Source organism: Sceloporus occidentalis, unplaced genomic scaffold (genome assembly GCF_023333645.1).
Source record: "Sceloporus occidentalis isolate IW3139 unplaced genomic scaffold, rSceOcc1.0.p SCAF_161, whole genome shotgun sequence".
Classification (NCBI taxonomy): domain Eukaryota; kingdom Metazoa; phylum Chordata; class Lepidosauria; order Squamata; family Phrynosomatidae; genus Sceloporus; species Sceloporus occidentalis.
In genome coordinates this window covers 1,153,032-1,174,229 of record NW_028317141.1, presented here as the reverse complement: position 1 = coordinate 1,174,229, position 21,198 = coordinate 1,153,032, and the positions used below count along the sequence as shown (strand labels likewise).

At 44.8% G+C, this 21,198-nt stretch overlaps 1 pseudogene; it reads right to left on the bottom strand.

The window, feature by feature from the left end:
- Positions 1-19,128, bottom strand: part of LOC149279710 (enoyl-CoA hydratase, mitochondrial-like) — a 324,415-nt pseudogene extending 305,287 nt beyond the window's left edge.
- Positions 19,129-21,198: the final 2,070 nt, after the last annotated feature.

The window sequence follows — 21,198 nt, the reverse complement described above, 5'->3', positions numbered from 1 at the left end:
GTGGTGTGAAGTATGTTGCAACGGTGGTGTCTGTTGGTGCCCTCTGGCCCATGGTCAACATCAGGTGGTGGTGGAGTATGTTGCCTCTGAGGCGACGGTGGTGTCTGTTGGCGCTCTCCGTCCCAGGGTGAACATCAGGTGGAGGTGGAGTATGTTGTCCCTGGGGCGACGGTGGTGTCTGTTAACACCCTCCGGAAAAGGGTCAACATTAGTTGGTGGTGGAGTATTTTGCGCCCGAGGCGACGGTGGTGTCTGTTGGCGCCCTTCATCCCAGGGCCGACATCAGGTGGTGTGAAGTATGTTGCGACGGTGGTGTCTGTTGGCGTCCTCTGGCCCAGGGTCAACATCAGGTGGTGGTGGAGGTTTTCGCAGTTACTTCGTTACCCTTTCTTGGAGATCGGTGTTTCCACAAAAGGAAAGACTACCCACCTCACGCATGCTGCTTTGGGAGGTAATAATGTGAATGTTTAATACGTTAATATTTACATGATTATGTCGTACGCTGCTTCATGTGATGCACTCAGGGGCCTGAACTCCAACAGGCTTCCAGGTCATCAGAAGCATCTTAGCGACTATGGTATATGTAGAGTTAAATATCTGCCCCAAATCAGGGTTATTACTGGAAGGGAGACCATGCCGGGGCAGAGAGCCAGAGCTAGGCGGTTTCTGCGGGAACTCTTCGGGCGAACATGAAAACGAGCACGAAGAGGCCGGTTTTTTTGTTCGTTCCGAAGACACGCCGAAGAGAGTACAGTGCCGGCAAAACGTAGGCGAAGACGAAGACTCACAACCACGAAGAATCGAAGATTTCAAACAGGAGTGAGCTGATCCTCGTCTATCTAATCAGCTCGCTCTTGTGACGTCACGCTAAGGGTCTCGTCCAATGCCTGTGCTGCTGTTTTTTTAATTCTGAAGGCGCCTTTATAAGACCAGAGCTTGCCTGAGAGATTCATTCATTTTTCGCTGTGACTGCTTTGGCAACACTGCTGTGCTGCATCCGAGCGTTACAGAGAGAGATTGTTCTGTTCTGTGTGAGACTGGTAAGCCTTAGCCTGCCATTTCTCACAGTGTACTCTTCCTCACTTCAGTTCTACTTAATTAATATATTTAATAATAATAATTTGATTAATTTAATAATTTTTTTATTTAATTTGTCATCAACTGTAGTGTAAGGGTGCCCTTGCTCTGGGCTGGCACTAGTGCCTACTGCCTGTCCTGCTTAAATAAATTAAATAATAGAATTTATAAATAATAATTTAATAGAATATATAATAATTTAATAGTACATTATAATATTATATATATATATTTGTCAGTCATATATTATATACTATAGTATACTGCTGTAGAGTGTACTGTAGACATTCAAGACATCTACTAGTGTCTAATCTAAAATCAGTAATATTAATAATTAATAATTGAATACATTATAAAATGATATATATATTTGTCAGTTAGATATACTATAGTTAGTAATAGTATACTAGTGTAGAGTGTACTGTAGACATTCAAGACATCTACTAGTGTCTAATCTAAAATCATTAATATCAATAATTCTATAATTCTTATCTTAATAGTTAATTAAATTAGCTATAGATAAAAGTAATAATATTAATTAATTACTACTAGCGTATAGTTCAGCTAATCTATTTGTACTGGTGCTGCAGCTCTATAGTTTGTGCTTTGTTTTAGCAACAGCAAGAGACCAAGTCAATTTTTCTTAATTAATAATCTTTCATTTTATTTCATTTGTTTTGCTCACCTCAGTCCATCAGTGAAGTGAACTTGTTGGGCTAGTGAGTGCAGCCGCATAAGTGCTGTGTGTTTCAGCAAGCAGTGAAGCTAACTGACATTTTATTTTATTTCTAATTTCTTTTCAAGAATAATTGACTGTGTGACGACAACAACTGTACTAAGCAAAGCTTCAAGCTACTAGCTGTAGTACTAAAATAATTCTAATCTTTAATCTTCTTAATCTATATTATATAATATAATATAAATTCTAATTCATAATCTATAATATATATAAGTAATTCTTTCTAATTAATAAACTATAGTCTATCTATAATCCCTAATATAAGTAATTCTAATCTATTAATAATATAATATTATATATAATTTAACCTCACTTTAGTTTAGTGGGCTTGAGAGCGTCTGCCTAGAGTTAAACTAGAATACTAATATAGCTTTAGGTTTAGCATAGTAGTAGGATAGGCTCTTAGGCCCGTGTAAATTCAAAGTCTTACATTTTTTTATCCCCCCCCCTTTTTTTGTTTTTTTAAACATTACACTACACACACAACACAAAATTTGAAATGGATCCTCCTTTTGGGACTAAGGAGGGACAAGGTCCATCTACCACCACCACCAGCACCAGTTCTAAGATGCAGCCTTTGCGTCAGTCTAGTCGGCCAAGTAGGCCAAGCTCTCGCTTATCATTTGCGGAAGCATTGCTTGAAGGATCATCAAGTAAAGGAAAGGCACCAAAAGCAGGCAGTAGTAGTGCGGCTAGGCCCACAAGCTCTATGGTTTTTTACGGAAAGCCTAAAGCACCAGAAGCACGTTCAAAGTTAAAGGGTAGCACAACTAGTACTTCTACTAGCACAGTGAGTAAAAAGAAGTGCCTTTTGCCCCAAGCAGCATCTTCCCCATCCACGAGCAGCATGCAAGGTACCAAGCAGAGCCAAATTAGCAGCAAGACTTTTCCCAAACCAAAGCGATCTCATTCCTTCGTAGGGAAAACCACCACCACTACTAGTGCTGCGCCTACTGTTCCCACCGGTACCCGCCACGCCATGTCCTCCTAGCACCTCTAGCAAGCCACCAAGTCCTTACAATATTTTTGTAAAGACAGTTAGAGAGAGGGCTACACATAGTGGAACTCCACCTAGCGAGGTAGCAGAGGAGCCTGAGACTGAGAGGCCAAGTGCAGAGTCTGTTCTTCCTGCTCGCACTACTACTAGTCACGAGTCTCATGACGACATCAGTCTTAGCTCCAGCCTAGCAGGAATTCCATTCGATCTGGCTAATGAAGAACTAGACTATGAGCCAAAGGAAGTAGAGGAGATGAGTGGTCAGGAATCAGATTCCTCAGGGAGCAGTGTCCAAATGACTAGTGCACAATTTTCCCCTGAGCCTCCACCTTCTCCGCTACGATCATCACCATCACCACCACCACCAGCAGCAGCAAAACCTAGCAAAACTAAAGCTAAAGCAATTAGCAGTCCCACTATGGCCAGTACTGTTACCACCAGTCCCACCACCACTAGTTCTGCCTCTGTTCATCCACCCCGAGCAGTAGGAGCAGCACCTAAGGCACACTCCAAGGCTATGCGCGCCCTAATTTGGGAGCACTTTGAAAATGTTGAAGAAGGGCGCTATGGAAAGTGCAAACATTGTGGGAAGCTAATATGCAGAGGGAAAGTGTCTGACCATTTTACCAGTGCTAACATGAAGCATCACCTCAGCACTCAACACAACGCTGTGCTATTGGGGAAAGATGCAGAAGTAAAACTTAGTGCAGGCAGCATAGCTGTTGGCCGTGGAAAAACTCCAACAGCTGCTTCTTCTGAGCCAATTGCAGCAGCAGCAGCTAGTGCTGGCAGCCAGAAACCAAGGCAAGTTGGAGCACTGCATGTCCAGCCCACCCTGGAACAATTTGTGGCATTCCAATCCAAAAGGTCAATGCCCAAACAGTAGGCCAATAAAGTAACGCGACTGATTGGTCAGTTCATTGCTGTTGGAGGGGCATCCTTCTCCATGATTGAAGAGGAGCCTTTCAAACAATTGATGGCGGCTGTGGCTCCACAATATACAGTTCCGTCACGTTCCACTTTCAGCAGGAACATTGTCCCCTCATTGTATCGGTCCTGTGTTGCAGCAGTGAAAGAGGAGCTTTCCAAGGCTGCTGGTCAGTCTGTTCATTTCACTACAGATTTGTGGAGTGTACCTAGCGACCAGCATGCCTTTCTTTCTTTGACAGCACACTGGTGGCAGCCCGGTGTGTCTAAGGAAGCTGCTGCAGCAGGCTACCGATCATTCCTTCTCCATGCAGAAGTGATGGATGAAAAACACACTTCCCAAAATATTCTGCATGCGATGAGGAAAATGTTTAGCCTTTGGGTGGGAGCAGAGGCGGGCACCAATGTTGAAGTTGGTTTTGTGGTAACTGACGGAGGTGCCAATATGGTGAAAGCGCTGCGAGATGGTCATATTGTTGGTGTGCGCTGTGCAGCCCACATCATACATCTTGTAGTGAAGGCAGCAATGTCAGAAGGAACTAATGTGGTAGCAGTAGTTCTGTCCCGCTGCAGAAAGATCGCTGGGCACTTTCACCATAGTGTTAAGGCTAGCCAACTTTTGAGGGAAGAGCAAGAGAGGTCAGGTCTTCCCGTACACTGCCTACGTCAGGATGTCAGTACACGGTGGAACTCCACGTTAGACATGCTGGAGAGGATTTTGGAGCAGCAGAGGGCAATCCATGATCTTGCCTCAGAGCACAATATTGGGATTACATCTCCATTGAATAGGGAGGATTGGACAGTGATCGCCCAGCTAGTGGCAGTCCTTAAACCATTCAGGGATGCCACAGAAAACTTAAGCTCAAACACTGCCAGTCTGGCCCAGGTAATCCCAGTGTTCTCCCATCTAGGCAGCAAGATGGATGTGTTCCTTGAAAACCGTGAGGCTGTTCAAGGTGGCACTCTACATCCTGACGTAGCAGCCATAGTCAGGAAGCTGAAGGATCTGCTAAAAGTACACCTTCGCAAACGCATGGAAGAGAGTCCCGAAATGATGCTAGCGTGCCTTTGCGATCCAAGAATTAAGGGAAAGCTAGCTTTGAAATTCAATGTTCTCAGTAGCTACCGGGAGCAATTGGTCAACGAGGTGCGTGACTGGCAGCGTAAAATGGGAATGCTGTCCGAGGAGGGAGAGGTGCAGGAGGAGGAAGAGATGATGTGGTCTGCTACTCCTAGCAGCAGCATCAGCAGCAGTGCCAGCAGTGGAGCAGCTGCGTTTTGGGAAGAGGCACTTGGGAGTATAGTTGGACCATCTGACAGAGCTAGCAGCAGAAAGGAGAGTAGTGCTGCTGAAATGGTCAAACTTTACCTCTGTGAAGTTCCTTCTGCGCCTAATGTTGATCCTTTTAGCTACTGGGATGAAAAGAAGAGTGTGTGGCCTGCACTCTCATGGGTTGCGCAGCAGCTTCTATCATGTCCGCCAACCACTGTTCAAAGTGAGCGCGTGTTTTCTATGACTGGAAACATACTGAGTCCACAGCGCTCACGCATGGCACCTCATCTGATGGAGCAGATTGCCTTTCTTAAATTCAATCTGCCCAAGTTGGGTTACCCAGCTCTTAGCTTGGAAAGTTTATTTTTTTTTCTCTCTAATGTTTAAGGTAGTTTCTCCCCCTGGTTGCACGTGTTTGTGGTGTGGCAACGTCTGCTACCTCCGCCGGTGTAGCCAATTTACGCTAGGGCCTAGTGTCTGAGCTCTGGAAGTCCGCTCCCAAACGACTAGGACTGACTTTGCCCTGGGGTGAAACAGGTGAGCGGGTCGTCAATTGCCCACTCATTCACCTTTTTCCGTTTCCAACGCTGCTGCTGGTGTCGGTATCTTTTGCCAGTTCGCTTCCTGGCTGAAATCATGCCTCAAATGTCCCTAATGGAAAGGGCAGTTTCTCCCCCTGGTTGCACTTGTTTGTGGTGTGGCAACGCCTGCTAACTCCGCCGGTGTAGCCAGCTTACGCTAGGGCCTTGTGTCTGAGCTCTGGAAGTCCGCTGCCAAACGTCTAGGGCTGACAGTGTTTGGATGCTTTGCTCTGGGGTGGAACAGGTGAGTGGGTCGCCAATTGCCCACTCATTTGCCTTTTCCAATGCTGCTGGTGGTGGTGGTGCCAGCATCTCTTCTCTGCCAGTTCCCTTCCTGGCTAGTGTCATGCCTCAAATGTACCTAATTGTAAGGGCAGTTTCTCCCCCCCTGGCTGCCTCTGTCTGCGGTGTGGCAACGCCTGCTACCTCCGCCGGAGTGGCCAGCTTACGCTAGGGCCTAGTGTCTTAGCTCTGGAAGTCCGCTGCCAAACGTCTAAGACTGACAGTGTTTGGATGCTTTGCTCTGGGGTGAAACAGGGGAGTGGGTCGCCAATTGCCCACTCATTCGCCTTTTCCATTTCCTTTTCCATTTCATTTTTTCCGTCTGATACACAACCAACCAAACATAACACACACAATAACACAATGTTACGTTTGCATAGGTGTGGAAACCAGGATGCAGGATACAAATGGATCAGTCTCTTAATGGTCAGATAATCCAGGTCAGGAGCAGAGAAGGTAACGTGGTCAGGAATCAAGCCGAGGTCGGTACCAGGTAGCAGGCAGAGAATGGTCAAGCAAGCTGGGTCAGGAACTGAGAGGTTAACGTAGTCAGGAATCAAGCCAAGGTCGGTAACCGGCAGCAGGCAGAGAATGGTCAAACAATCCGGGTCAGGAGCTGAGAGGTTAACGTAGTCAGGAATCAAGCCAAGGTCGGTAACAGGCAGCAGGCAGAGAATGGTCAAACAATCCGGGTCAGGAGCTGAGAGGTTAACGTGGTCAGGAATCAAGCCAAGGTCAGTAACAGGAATCAACATGAAGAAACAGATATACGCCAGGTAAGTACTACAGCTAGTTGTAAAAACAACTGAGCACTGAACCGGCATCAGTGCTCTGGTTTTAAACCTGCCGCCCTTCTAGATCCCGCCCCCAACCCTGATGACGTCCAATGGACGTTGCTTCTCCTCCAGAGGGGTAAGAGTTCGGCAGGGGGGCGTGTCTTATGACACCATAGGTGTCTATCACTGTGCGGCGGTTCATTCTTGTGAACCGCCGCGTATGAGGACGCTGTGTGGCTGGATCGTCCCGGGAGGGGTAAGTACCGAGTACCCGCCACTCGGGGGTACTCGGGAGATGCACTCCGCACCGGAGCGCGACGCCACGAGCACCTGGGCGACGCGTCTCGGACAGGGCTGTGATGCCGCAGGTACTCGGGCGACGCACTCCGCACGGGAGCGCGACGCGGGGAATCCCCCCGGACCGTACTCCGGCCGGGATCATGACACACAAATAACACAGTGACATAACACATATAACACAAATAACACAGTGACATAACACATATAACACAGTGACATAACACATAACACATATAACACAGTGACATAACACATATAACACAGTAACATAACACATAACACACACGTACAATGCACAAATCACAAGGACCTTTCCTCTTGTTATTTGCCCTGGCCTTCACTCACTAATAGCATTACATTAACGCTATAACTCACACTTCACCCTATAACATTTTTCCATCCACATACCTGCCAACAGACCCAACTTTTTCAGGGACAGTCCTGCTTTTTTCCCAGTCCTGTCCCATCTAATTTAGCTAAACTAGGTATGCAAATACACGTAGGTAGTTATAGCTCGGTAGGTAACGCTAGTATAAACATTAAATAAATAAAATGAAGTACTAAATAATAAATCTAACTTTAAAATACATTTAAATAAACCCCTATTTTTTTTTTAAAACCCATTAAAATTCTATTATTATTTAGACATAATACATCTTTAACCAAACCAGTGCACTGCTACTAATCTTAAACATAACCGTACATTAACCCTAAGCTATTTTTTAGTTCATTTTTCCATCCGCATACCTGCCAACACACCCAAGATTTTGGTGGACAGTCCTGCTTTTTTCCAGTCCTGTCCAGTAAAAGTTGGGTTGTTGCAAAGTATGCCATTGTAAATAGGTAGCAAATGTTAGGCATGTATTACAAGTGGTCCAAAATCAATTTAAAAATCTAAAATAATCCTTATTCTTTTATTAAACATCTATGGATGTGTGACTGTGTATGATAAAAAGGAGGCCAAGTTCCTTGGAGCATTTGTCTAGGTCATTTTGTGTACTGTACACCTCAGTACTTGTGTGCAACTCTATTGGTCGTTTCGGCAGGGGGCTCGCCTGCCATCAACGAATGAAGTGTGTTCTGCAATTCTCTCGTTGATGCCAGACCAGCCCCCTGCCGAAACGACCAATAGAGTCGCACACACGTACCTTCACGGCAGCTGCTGCTGCCCCGATGTGTTGTTAACCCCGTATTAACCCCTGCTAGGCAACCGGGAGAGAAACGAAGATTAAACGAGCACGAAGAATGTCCGCGAATATTCGCCCGAAGAGAAGACCGGAACGGGCGAATATTTGCGGAATACGAAGATTTTTTTTCCCCCGAAGACGAACACGAAGAGCCCCCTGGTGCCCAAGTCTAGTAATAATGATGATGTCATGTTGTCTCCATGTTGTCCTCCAGCTCACTGGGCTAATCCTAATCACCATGGTGTTTCTGGCTTGCCTCCTCATGCTGGTGATGTACAAGGCTCTGTGGTACGAGCAACTCAGTTGTCCAGAGGGATTCATTTTTAAGGTACTGTGGTCCGGATTGTTAAATAATTGTACCTGGATAAAGCATTCTTGTTTAGCTGGGTTCCATTCAACCAGTGGCCTAGCAGATCACCCTAATGGGCTATTGAGCTCTCCAGTCCAGTTGTAACTGGCCCATTTTCATTGTGCAGAGGAGATGAGTTAAAAATGTGTGACTCCAGTCAATGTTCAGAGTTGACTTAAGCATTTACTCCTCAACACGCATTGCAGTTGACTCCACATCAATTTAAAGGGTTCCCTGTCAACCCGCACTACTACTACTCTGCCTGAAACATCTGCATGTAAAAGCCTCACTTCGAAAAAAATTACCAGAAACATAATAAAGAAAAATACACGTTTACTCATCCGTATTATGTTTTTGTTTTCTTATATTAAAGTGCAAGCTCAAACAACAGCGACAACCCCAAGGGAGGCTACACCCAAGGGGAATGAATAATCGAGCAGGAAGTTTAGATGACTGCTCCCATGGTATACTCGAAGGTGGATTTCTCATACATAATAATAATAAATCTTATTTTAATTTGGTGTACAGAACTTTAGCACGTGAGATTAGGGACAGATCACTTCAAGGTCCGACCCTTTTATGTGACGGCGTTGTTATACAAGCAGAAAGAGACACAGGAAACCGCTTCCCTGTTCTGTCGTAGTTGTGTTTTTGGCATAAGAAGCACTGTGTGCAATAAACAAGGATATTTGCTCTGCCCTCAAATAATGTGACCTGACGCACACTCTAACATTGTACAAAGAGACTACACTCAGTTTAACACTATATACTGACACCCCATACAATTTAACCCACACTCGAACACTGTACAAAAACACTCCACTCAGTCTAACACTATATACTGACACCCCATACACTCTAACGCACACTCTAACACTGTACAAAGAGACTCCACTCAGTCTAACACTATATACTGACACTCCATACACTCTAACCCACACTCTAACACTGTACAAAGACACCCCATACACTCTAACGCACTCTAACGCTTTTTTAATGGCAGAGGCCTACCACAGCAATGTCTGGCTGGAGGTGTTGCCACCCGTGTACCTTACTGCAGCGCCTTGAGAGGTGGCCACGTTTGAGCTCTTTGGTGCAACATAGCATAGACCTCAATTAATTTTACAACTGTTGGCCAGTGAGGACAGCTCAGGGCTTGACTAGGGATGACAAGAGATGTAGAGCTCGGCCAGACATATCCAACTGGCAGCTGCACACTTCAGCACCAGACCCGCCATCTTACGGCAGATCTGGTGAGTACTGGGTGCTGTTGGCCAGAGGTCTACCAGGTGGCCAGACTGAGATGTTTAGTATTATTAAAATGCTAGATCGCTCTCAGAACAGACCCCACGATTTTGAGTCAGCAAATAAAAAAATTACAGCCTTTATGGAAGGAGGAGAAAAAAACCCATAGCAGCTGCCGCAAAAGCATAAGAAATTCAACGCTGTCCCGTCATCAACCCCCTCTTTCTTCGTGATGAGGTTATAATTTAAGTAAATGAGGTCCTTGAATCGAGCGCGGAGCCGGGGCAGCTGTAAAGGTTTAGGAATGGAGAGTCAAGAGGTAGGGAGGAACAGGGGGGCGACGGTTGAAGAGAAGCCCTCTCTGTCTGCTCCTCTGAATACCCATTTTTGTCTTCCAATCACACGCTGATCTGTCTTGGCATCAGCTTTTTTCAAATTAGTTTTGCCTCTTTTGTAGTCCACGAAGGCTTCAATTTGGCTATACATTTATTATTTTGACCTTTGGCTGGTAACTTTTCCTTTAAGAGGGGAAGTTTTGTGTAGAGATTTCAATGTGTTTTTTTCTTCTTCTTCTTTCTCCCCAATTGTCTTGAATATAAAAGAGGACCTTCTTCTTCTCAGAAGATGAAGAGGGGGTAAATAAAAGCACCTAGGGAGCAATATTCATCGACAAAAAAAATCAATTAGTCTCTGGGTTTGAGAAGCGGCGTGAAGAATGGAGGGAGGGCGCGATGGAGTTTAGTAGAGTGACAACATGAATTCTTACCCCTTTTAATCATATCCTGCATGGTCCTCGTCAGAAAGCCAACAAGAACGATGGGCTGTGTCTTTGTATGCACAGGCCAAGGTATTGTGACTTCTCGTCAAACTTTGGAGGCCGTTGCTCACTTTGTCCTTCTTATGAGGGAGAATGAAGTTTAGGATTGAGATGGAATGTTGGAACTTTGGTAGAATTTCAAACACTTTCAGGGTTAACCGTTTCATGGTTCTTCAGAAGAACAGAAGAAATCTTTGGGGGGGGGGGGAATTGTCACATATGTCACCGAGACGATTGAACGGTGGAACCATAGAGAATGTATTTGTCACTGCTGATGATAATTAAAGATAACCTTGCTAACCAAACTCTTCAGAAATACTTCTACTGGATTGTCCTTCAACATCTTAACGTTTATGAAGGACTCATACACCCTGCCAAGACAATTCATTATGGTAATGCTAATGAAGTCCGTCCCACCATAGGCTTTCATTAGTCAGGGCGTTCCATCAGGGTGATTTAGACAGAGTGTTTCTATTGTTTAGCACAGGTGTATGATAATGGTCCTCATCAACAGTCTTGATGTTCAAGGGTGGCTTGTTTTGTAATAAAAGACAGAGATTGTCCATGTAACTATCCGACTACATGCCGGGAGATTTTGCAACACACCCTAATGTTAGTTGGAGGTTCTTCTAAGGATGTGCTTACCAGCTACGGAGGTCTCAGCTAGTATTTTTTCCAGGACCCATATATTGAGCAGTCTAACCTTGTTAGGTAAACCTGTCTAGTTCTTAGGGGACAGAAATGGAAACCATGGTGTAGATCTGTTGCGTTGGCTTCAAAGGGTCAATGTGTTGGGCATTCACCAATGGCCTTCTGTTCACCATTGTGGTAAAGAGCCTTATTTGAGTGTTTTTGGCCCTTTTGTAGCCATTCTCCGCTGACCTCTATAACTAGCAAGGTGTTTTCACCCATCGACCTGACTCTCTCTGAATGTTTCATGGGCTCCATTCTCTGTAAACTCGGTAGTGGGTGAAAATCTCAGGAGATCTGTTGTTTAGGAGCCACCACTTCTACAGCCATCAAACTTACCCAGGGAGATCTTGATTCTTCGCCTTTCTAATTTTGGGTCAGCAGCATTTAAGCCTCTTCACGGCGTTCCTGTGCTTTCTGTATGGAGCATACACAAGCTTGCAATGCCCACCAACAACGGACAGCCTATTTTACGGCGAGTCCCCCGCTTGGGGGCGTCTCAAGTTACATTACAAGTTACATCTCGTGCCATTGCAGAAGAAGAACCTCCATCGACATATCAGTCTGATCCTTCCTCAGGACTGGAAATGGAACCAACAACCTCACATGTATGTTTTAACTTTTATGGGCCTTGTCAGTCGGGTCCGGTTGGTATCCCTCTAGTCACAAGTGAACAAGGAGGTCCACGTCCGGACTCAGCTTTTCACTTGGGTTGAGCCCCAAAAAGACCCCTGAAGGGTGAAATACCATAGAAAACAAGGTTGAGAACCTCACCAAGAACAGACAGCTGTTATACACCCCAAGTTTATTTAAAACGAGGAGAGATGTTAGAACACAAGGCCATAATCTTAAACTAGAGGGTCAGAGACTTAGATGGAATCTTACTTTACGGAGGTGGTAGATAAATGGAACAGCCTTCCTGCAGAGGTGGTAGAGAATGACATATGGCTACTGAATCCTGATTAAGGTCTGAGTCCTGGATGGGTCTGATCCGTCATCAGATTCTGATAGACTCAGAAACCATCCTGAGCTCCTAGAAAGAGGGACATCATGGGAGGAAAGAGGGGCTCAGGCATTTGGGTGAGGGACTGGACAAGCTGAACAGGGACACCTGGGAGGTTGTATTGGTATTAATCATCTTGTGCATGTGCGGTAGTAAATCTTTAAGTCAGGAGCCTTCAGCAGCAGATGTGATTGGTTGTTTGGGGAGGGCCCATCATGCCCATGAAGGTAAGTTATCATATTAATAAACCGGGGCGTCGTCCGTCCTGAAAGGAAAAGGGGGATTTTCAAGCGCCTGTCCTGTTTATTCACCAAACTATAATGGCCCATTAGCCCTCGCACAAAGAGATAACAAGCGGGATTAATTCCGCCCCAACAAGGAGTATAATAGGCATTGAATAATCTGATTTGCCCTTTAAAGGTATAAGCCCCCCCCCCCAAAAAAAAAGGCAGAGAAGTTAAAAGGCTGAGCTAATGAAAAGAAGAGGGGGGTAGGACTCAACAAAATAGAGGGAGGGGGGTCAATTAACCCTGTAAACTCAGCTCAGAGTCACTCAGTCCTACTAAAGATTGTCATCTGCCAACAACGGTGATATTGAGCCGAAACAGAATAAGATAGAGATTCGTATAAACTTATGGAACCTCGGAGGTCTCTTTCTCAGTAAAAACGTGACTAATTAATGAACTTTTCCCACCATGCAGAGCCGTTTATTGCTCTCTCGTTCTTTAGATGACATTACATTGCCCCCTTCTGGTCAATGTCTGCATTCCACTGCTTTACACGTGTTGCATATATATGCATATATATATATATATACCGTATTGGCTCGAACATAGCCCGCACTTTTTCCCCCCACTTTAAGTCTTTAAAGTTGGGGTGCGGCCTATATTCGGGGTCTAGCGCCCGACGCCCGGGACTGCATGTCAGCAGGTAGCAGGTTTAGGTTTAGGATACAGATCCCCCGCAGCGGTGCAGGGGACCTGCATCCTACCGTCTGATACGCTGACAGCCTCCCCTGCCAGCACTTTCCACGGGGGGGGGTGCCGGCAGCAGAGGTTGGTTACCCGCATCGCCGCAGCCGGTGACCGTCCACACGATGCGTTTTACCTCTGCCCCCAAGACTTACCAGAGCAGAGCACACTTTCCCCGGTTCCCCGGTCACTAGCCGAGACTCAGTGTAGGGTAAAACCAAACGAAGACTGATTTATTTCTCACACACAGGACTGGATATATCCAGCAAAACACACATTAACATAAAACAAGATATTGGGACACAAACCGCCCCTTAATCTGCCTCCCAGAGACAACAGGGGCAGTAACGGGATTAACAATACAATAGGGGGGGGAGACTGATTTATATAACATTAAACTGAAACAATGGTGGTCACTCCCTGGTGGCAGATCCTGGCTGTCTGCTGGAGATAATCCCCTCAACCAGTGATGAGATGATACTGCTGGGGGTAGCCACAGAAGCCTTTACAAACCCAGGGCCCATAGTCAATAGGGAGGAGGCTGGCAGTCAGGCTTCTCCAGTGGTCCCAGTGATGGAGGCTTCCGTCAGTCCAATTCTCCCCCCTTCGAATTGGACTGACACAGGACGAGACCCCAAACGGGTTGACTCTGTAGTCAGTCAGTTTATTTGGCCCATCAATGCCCTCCCAAAATTGGTGCTCCTGCTGCTGCTGGGGAGATGGGCCGGCTTCGCCATCTCCTGGGTACCGCTGGGGAGGGATGCCTCCTGCATCCCCTCCCTGGTGCTCCTGCTGCCGTTGAGGAGGGAGGTCAGGTTGATCCAGTCCCGGAATTAGGTTCTGCCGCTGGGGAGATGGACCGGCTGTTCCACCTCCCTGCTTCTGCTGGTGAGGCGGGTCGGCCGCTGTATCTCCCTGAATTCCTGCAGCTTTGGTAGGTGCTGGGCAGAGGCCAGCGATGCTCTGTCCGGTTGCCAGCACTTCAGCTGGGGTTAGGGAATCTTGTGGGTCGGCCTGCCGCTGGGGAGGGAGGACCGGTTCCTCCGCTCCCGGACATGTGAGCTGCCGCTGGGGAGATGGGCCGGCTGCCGCATCTCCCTGGATCCCTATAGCCATTGAAGGTGTGGGGCAGAAGCCAGCAGCGCTCTGCCCTGTTGCCAGCTCTTCAGCTGGGTGGGTGCTAGTGGAGACCGCAGTCCCATCCACTACCCCCAGAAAACTTTCTTCCTTTCCCTGGGAAGGAAAGCCAATTGCAAGCCGTCCCTGACCAACATCCTCAGATGTAAAACCAATTAGATCCACAATCTTTGGATCCGGTTGTGGTGTAAAGTCACATAGCTCCGGTATTGGATCTGGATTAGCTGCCCAGTATCCCTGTGACTCAGGGGTGGAGACCGCAGTCCCATCCACCCCGCCGGGGTCAACATCTTCAGATGACCACTCAATGACATGCACAAAATCCCTGGACACTGGGGCATTCTGTTGAATGCGGTCGAACAGTTTTTTATATGCCTTTTCCAGTTCCCACTCCTGTATAATTAAAAAGTCTAAATCACCTTTAAATCCTAGTGCATCTGGGAGGTCCCACTCCCTGAAATCCCGGATGTCCTCAATCCGCCACTCCGCTGTACTTCCGAAGTCCGGATCCTCCTGAAGACTATCCCATAATAATCCCAGGCCACCGAAGTCATAGCCCTCTGGAGAACATTCTTTCGCAGTTCCCCAATATGCTTGTTCTGTATACCACTGCAGAGCCCTATAGTGATCTTCCAGCTCTACCTCCAAGTCCTGCGATGACATCATATCGAAGCAACCTGCTTTACATTCTGTGTATATATATATTTATTTAAAAACCACATCTGACATTCTATTCCTTTCCTCTGAAGGCTTGTTCTACGGCAACAGCCTATCATTGCCAGGGTTTGAGTCACTTGACAATCGCTAATGGTAAAAAAAATCTGCCAATGATGTAACATTTTAAATTAAAACGGATTATTTCAACAATGACAAAAAAAAAAACCCATCATGAATAAATAGAAATACAAAAAGAAATGTAAATTAATAAAAATTAAAAAAATAAAGAAAAAATAATAAAATACAAAAATATTAATAAAAATTAAAAAATAATAATTAATATGTCCAAACACAGCTAAGACCCCATATTGCCATACCAGCTTCTTTTGCTTCCTGGGCCGCGATGCAATCTCCAGTGAGGATCATTTCCATTGCAAGGGACTTGCCCACCTCCCGCGCCAGTCTTTGCGTCCCACCGAAGCCTGCGGGAGGGGGGGGGCAGAAAGGGGTCAGACTCCCACCCAAAGCGCCAGCAAGTAATAAGAAACAGCCTGATTTTCTCATGTTTTCGGCGTGTGGTCTTCCCCCCCGACCAAGATAAAAACCTTTAAACCACGGGAATTTATAGTCGATACATATGCTGGCAGTTTGGCCAGCACAATGTATAGTGCAAAGTGTACCACTTAGTCAGCGAAGCCCGTATAAAGGTACTGTTTCATTATTTGTAGTCTTTTGAGGGAACGAGTGGGGGGGAATGTAAAACGCACCAAATCAGGTAGTTTTACATATAAAAGGGACGGTCCAATGTGACGCCAGCTCTAAAGAAGAACGCTTATTAAAATATTATGAGCCAATCAGTGGCAGGGAAGGGCTCTCATAGAAATCAATGGGAGCGCATTCCTCACATGATGGGGGTCTGAAGAGGAAGGGGGGGTGTATGGCTCCTCCCACCACTGCCTATAGGGTGCTAGCCTCACACGCAGCTAGCCTACCTCGCTTAGTGTGTGTGTTGGGGCGGGGCATATGTGTTTGGCATTACCCATTCACTGCCTGGTTCCACCCAATCCAGCCCTTTAACACGTAATAAAGCTGGCCACACCTCCCCAACACCCCACCCACAAAGAGCAGGGAGCGGAGACCTGGGAAATTCCCATATATGGTAACTTTCCTGATTTTTTGGGGGGGGGTCCAAAATGTTATATTATCTTTAATCATAAATGAATCAATGACATATATATATATAGGGCTGCAACAAAGAATCGATAAAATCGATAATCGATAATTAGTTGAATCGATTTATAAAATTGGCTTTTTCAGACCAAATGCTCTGAAAAATTCCCCTCCTTCTATAATCCGAAATCTAATAGAGATCGGATTATAACACTAGAATCCAGATCCCCCGCAGCGCTGCAGGAGACCTGGATTATCCTCTCTCAGCTGGTGGGGGTCTGTGCAAAACGCACAACCTCCGCTACTTCCCTTCACTTCCACTTCTACGTGCCCCACCAGGGGTTAATATATCAACAGAAGAAAAACGGGACAAATAAGCACCACTGGGTAAGCTAAGCCTGGAGTATTATTTTTATGTTTATGCTTATTTGCCCTGCGCTTCTTCTGTTGATATATTAACCCCTGGTGGGGCAGGTAGAATTTTTTTCGGGATCTATTAATTATGTGCATTCTTTAATTTGTGTTTTTTTATTTTTTGATTGCTGTAATATTTGATTGTTTGCATTGTCCATATATTTATATATATATATCTATATTTTATTGTGTATTATCTATATTTTTTAAAGCATATATTTTTATACCTATTTTAGCGCTGTCAGTTTTTCTTATATCAGGGGGGGTATAAGGCATATCAGGGGGCACAGTGGCATATCAGGGATATAAGACATATCGGAGTGTATAAGACATATCAGGGGGCATTGTGGCATATAGGGGGGGTATAAGGCATATAGGGGCTATAAGGCATATCAGGGGGGCACAGTGGAATATCAGGGGACAGAGTGGCATATACTGGGGGCTATTAGGCATATCGGGGGTAAAAGGCATATCGGGGGACAGAGTGGCATATAGGAGGTATAAGAGATATCAGGGTGGCAGAGTGGCATTTAGGAGGGTATAAGGCATTTCTGGGGCAGAGTGGCAAGCCGGGGGTGAGATGTGCATAACTCGGAGCAGGTTGGCAAATAAAATATAAAGAGGCATTTTTCTCAATCATAGTTTTTATTAAATATGAAAAAACAGTTTACATAAATTAATATTTACTAGTAAAACCTTTTTTGGTATTTTGGTAAAACTTAATTTGAGAAATAATGTGTTTTGGGTTCTTGTACCTTTTTAAAATATAGCTTTAATTATTACGTCAGTAAAATAAGAAGGTGGATAGAGAAATGGCATTGTGATAAAGAGAAAAAAAGTGTTAATGACACATCTTAATGTAAATTATTTTTTATTTTAAATAAAGAAAAAAATTCTATATTTTTTTTTTTTGCCCGATTAATCGAAAAAAAAAATAATCGGCCAACTAATCGATTATGAAAATAATCGTTAGTTGCAGTCCTATATATATATATATATATATATATATATATAATTACACACATATACACTATACATAGGCGCACTTTAATTAATGTTCTATGTGTAGGTACTGCGTGGCTATACAGACATAATGCAGTGTATGGCGGACCCCCCCCACTCACCGCGTATCCGTTGACAGCCGCGATGACGGGCTTCTTCATAGAAGAGATGTGGTTCCAGTGAGCGAGGAAGCCGCTGCTGTACCATTCCTGGAACGTCCGGTTCTGCATCTCCTCGATGTCGGCTCCACCTGGAATAGTAAATAAGAGCATTAAAATGTAAAAGTTCCACATAAGGCCCATCCGGCCCCCCGTCTAGATTCAGGAGCCATATGCCTATCCAATGCATGGTTAAATCCCCTCGCTGTATTAACCTCTACCACTTCTGGTGGGAGGCTGCTCCACTTATCTACCACCCTTTCAGTAAAGTTATTGGTACTATGGGAAAGTACTTATTGGCGTTAATTCTTCGCTTTAATGTTATATCCGCTTCTTTTGATTTCTAATCAGCTAACTAAACCATATTAAACGGAACGGTGAACCACTGTAAACAAGACTAATGTGTCACAGGTGGCTAAATAAACACTCAAACATAAATTATAGATATTTATTGCTGCTTTTGTGCCTGGAAAAAAGAGAGATTTCCGGAACCCACGTTAAACGTTTAGCGCCAGCAGATTCTCCTGGTATAGGGGACCAGGACGGCACCCAGCGGAGACGGGACTTTGATTTAATTTTTGTGTCTGTCCCTTTAAAAGCATTCCCGTCACCCGTGGCAACTGAGAGCATTCCAGAGCTTTACTGCTCTTATGGTAAAGAACGGAGGGGGCTGTAGACGTCACTAACCTGAAAAGGCTTTCTTGCTTCCTGCGATCACAATGGCCCCGACCTGCGGGTCCTCTTCGAAAGCGTCCAGGGCCTGGTTCAGTTCTGTCATCATGGCATCGCAGAAAATGTTCTCATTCTCGCCCTTGTGCTCCACCAATATGTACTGACAGCCCGGACCTGCCGGGGGACATGTAAAAGATATATACGTCATTCCATCAAGCTGCGGACCCCGCGGACCCGCCACGCAAGAACGCAGATTTAATTTTCTGGCGGGGGTGGGGTGGTTAGAAGCATGGGCCATTATTATGAATTCTTATGGGTCATCAAAATAGGGACTGTCTCTCCCAAAAAGGCACACTTGGCAGGTATCTAACCATACATTATATATACTCCTCCTGATCTATTACTCCAGGACTGAACAGATAATAAACTAGCATCGTACAGCGCTACAGAATATGATGGCGCTATATAAAACAATAAATAATAATAATAATAGAAGCTAAAGTGTGTACACTCTACAGAAACTTGTCCAATTTCTTACTTAATATCTATAAATTATACAGCATTTGGGGAAGAAAAAAATTTGGGCTGAAAGTTAATATTTTATAAAATATGAACTCGTCGGTCCGTTCTTATAAGTAATTACTTCCAGGTTTGTCCGGCGTCTCGTCATCTCGTACGTGCAGAGGAAAAGCGTACAGCGTCATCACGCGTCATTATCTCGCGGTCACGCGGCTTCCTTTCCTGATTATACCTTCCCATACAGGAAAACGGACAGAACGACGCCATTCACTTGAAGAAACTTAACGGAGCAAAAACGACAGATGACCCGTCTTCCTGTTTATGGATCTCGGTCTCGCATTTCGGAGCCACAAAAGTCACAAATAAAAATATAACTTAAAAATAATATTATTATTCATTAGTCCTTTTGATGGTCTGTGTTTCTTAAGTTTGCATGGCTGATAGCGTATACAGTGGCTAGGAACATAGATGGGATGAATCAAGGTGTATATACCGTATTGGCCCGAATACAGGCCGCACTTTTTCCCCCACTTTAAGTCTTTAAAGTGGGGGTGCGGCCTATATTCGGGGTGTAGCACCCGACGCCCGGGACATGCAGTTCTGGGTGCCGGGCAGGCAGCGGGGTTAGGATACAGATCCCCCGCATCCTACTCTTAGTTGTCTAAGCGCATCGCGCAGACGTTCACCGGCAGCGGCAATGCGAGCGTAAACAGCCTCCGCTGCCGGCACATCTGCACGATGTGCTTTAACAACCTCCCTTGCCGGGAATTCCCACAGACCCCCAACATATACCGGAAAGGTAAACGACTCACCATACCGGTATAAGGCTTGTAAAAGAAAGAATAAAAAATATTAAGTTAAAAAATGAAAATGTAAAAAAAATGATTTGGGGGTCTCTAAAGGCAGGTAAATAAAGATCAAAATTGCCCAGAGACCCCCAAATTAAATGATCTAAACATAAACTAATGTAACTTTAAAAAAAAAAAAAAGTTTAAGTATTCTAGCAAAATGACCACTGTGGTAGCCAATGTTACCACAGTGATCATATAGCTATGAAAAGTCACATTCCCTTTTTAAAAATGGCCGATACTAAAATTTAACCCCATGATTCCTTTGATCATGGGGTTAAATTTACCCAATGGTAGAGGAAAGAAATTTTTGAAATCCTGATGAACTTTAAATATTACTAAAATCAGCCATTGGCATATTGGGGTAAAAGGCATAAGGGGCATGGTGGCATTTCAAGGGTAAAAGGCATATAGGGGGCTTTAAGGCATATCAGGGGGGCACAGTGGCATATACGGGGCTATAAGGCATATCAGGGAGGCACAGTGGCATATTAGGGGACAGAGTGGCATATAGGAGGTATAAGGGGGCACAGTGGCATCTCTGACATATAGGAGGGTATAAGGCATATCTGGGGGCAGAGTGGCATATAGGGGGTATAAGGCATTTCCGGGGGCAGAGTAGCATATAGGGGGTATAAGGAATTTCTGGGGGCAGAGTAGCATATAGGGGGTATAAGGCATTTCTGGGATAGAGAGGCAAGCTGGGGTGAGATGCGCACAACTGGACAAAAACAGTTTACGTGAATATTTACTAGGAAAGCTTTTTTTGGGTTCTTGGCTTTAATTATTATGTCAGTAAAATAAGAAGGCAAATCGTGAAATGCCATTGTAAATTATAAGTTTTTATTTTAAATAAGCGAAACATTTGCATATTGTTTTGTTTTTTTACCCGATTAATCGAAAAAATAATCAGCCCAATAATTGCAGCCCTACACTCAAATTTTGTCCTAGAGATACATGCAGCCCCTCATTTGAAGCTCCAAGGGGTGTAGTTTCTTGAAATGTGTACTTTATGTACCCTAATTTAACTTCCCAGATGTCTAGATCTCTTTAACTTCAGATATGGCAGATTTGACAATCTTGTTAGAAAAATTGTCTTAAAACTTTTAGGGGTGATGCCTGCAATTAGACAGCTCTAGGCAGCTGGGAAGTTAAATTATGGGACAAAAAGTATACATTAGCAGAAACTACACCCCTTGGCGCATCAAATGAGGGGCTGCATGTATTAGTAGCACAAGACTGGAGACATAAATGAACTTGTCTCTTTTAATATATTTTGTTTAATATAAGTGTGATATTCACTTATTTGCTGTGCACGGCAGATTTGTGATACAAATAAGACCTCATTTGCTGCGGCTGGGGGTGTAGTTTCTAAAAATATATAGTTTTGTTGGCATATTTTAACAT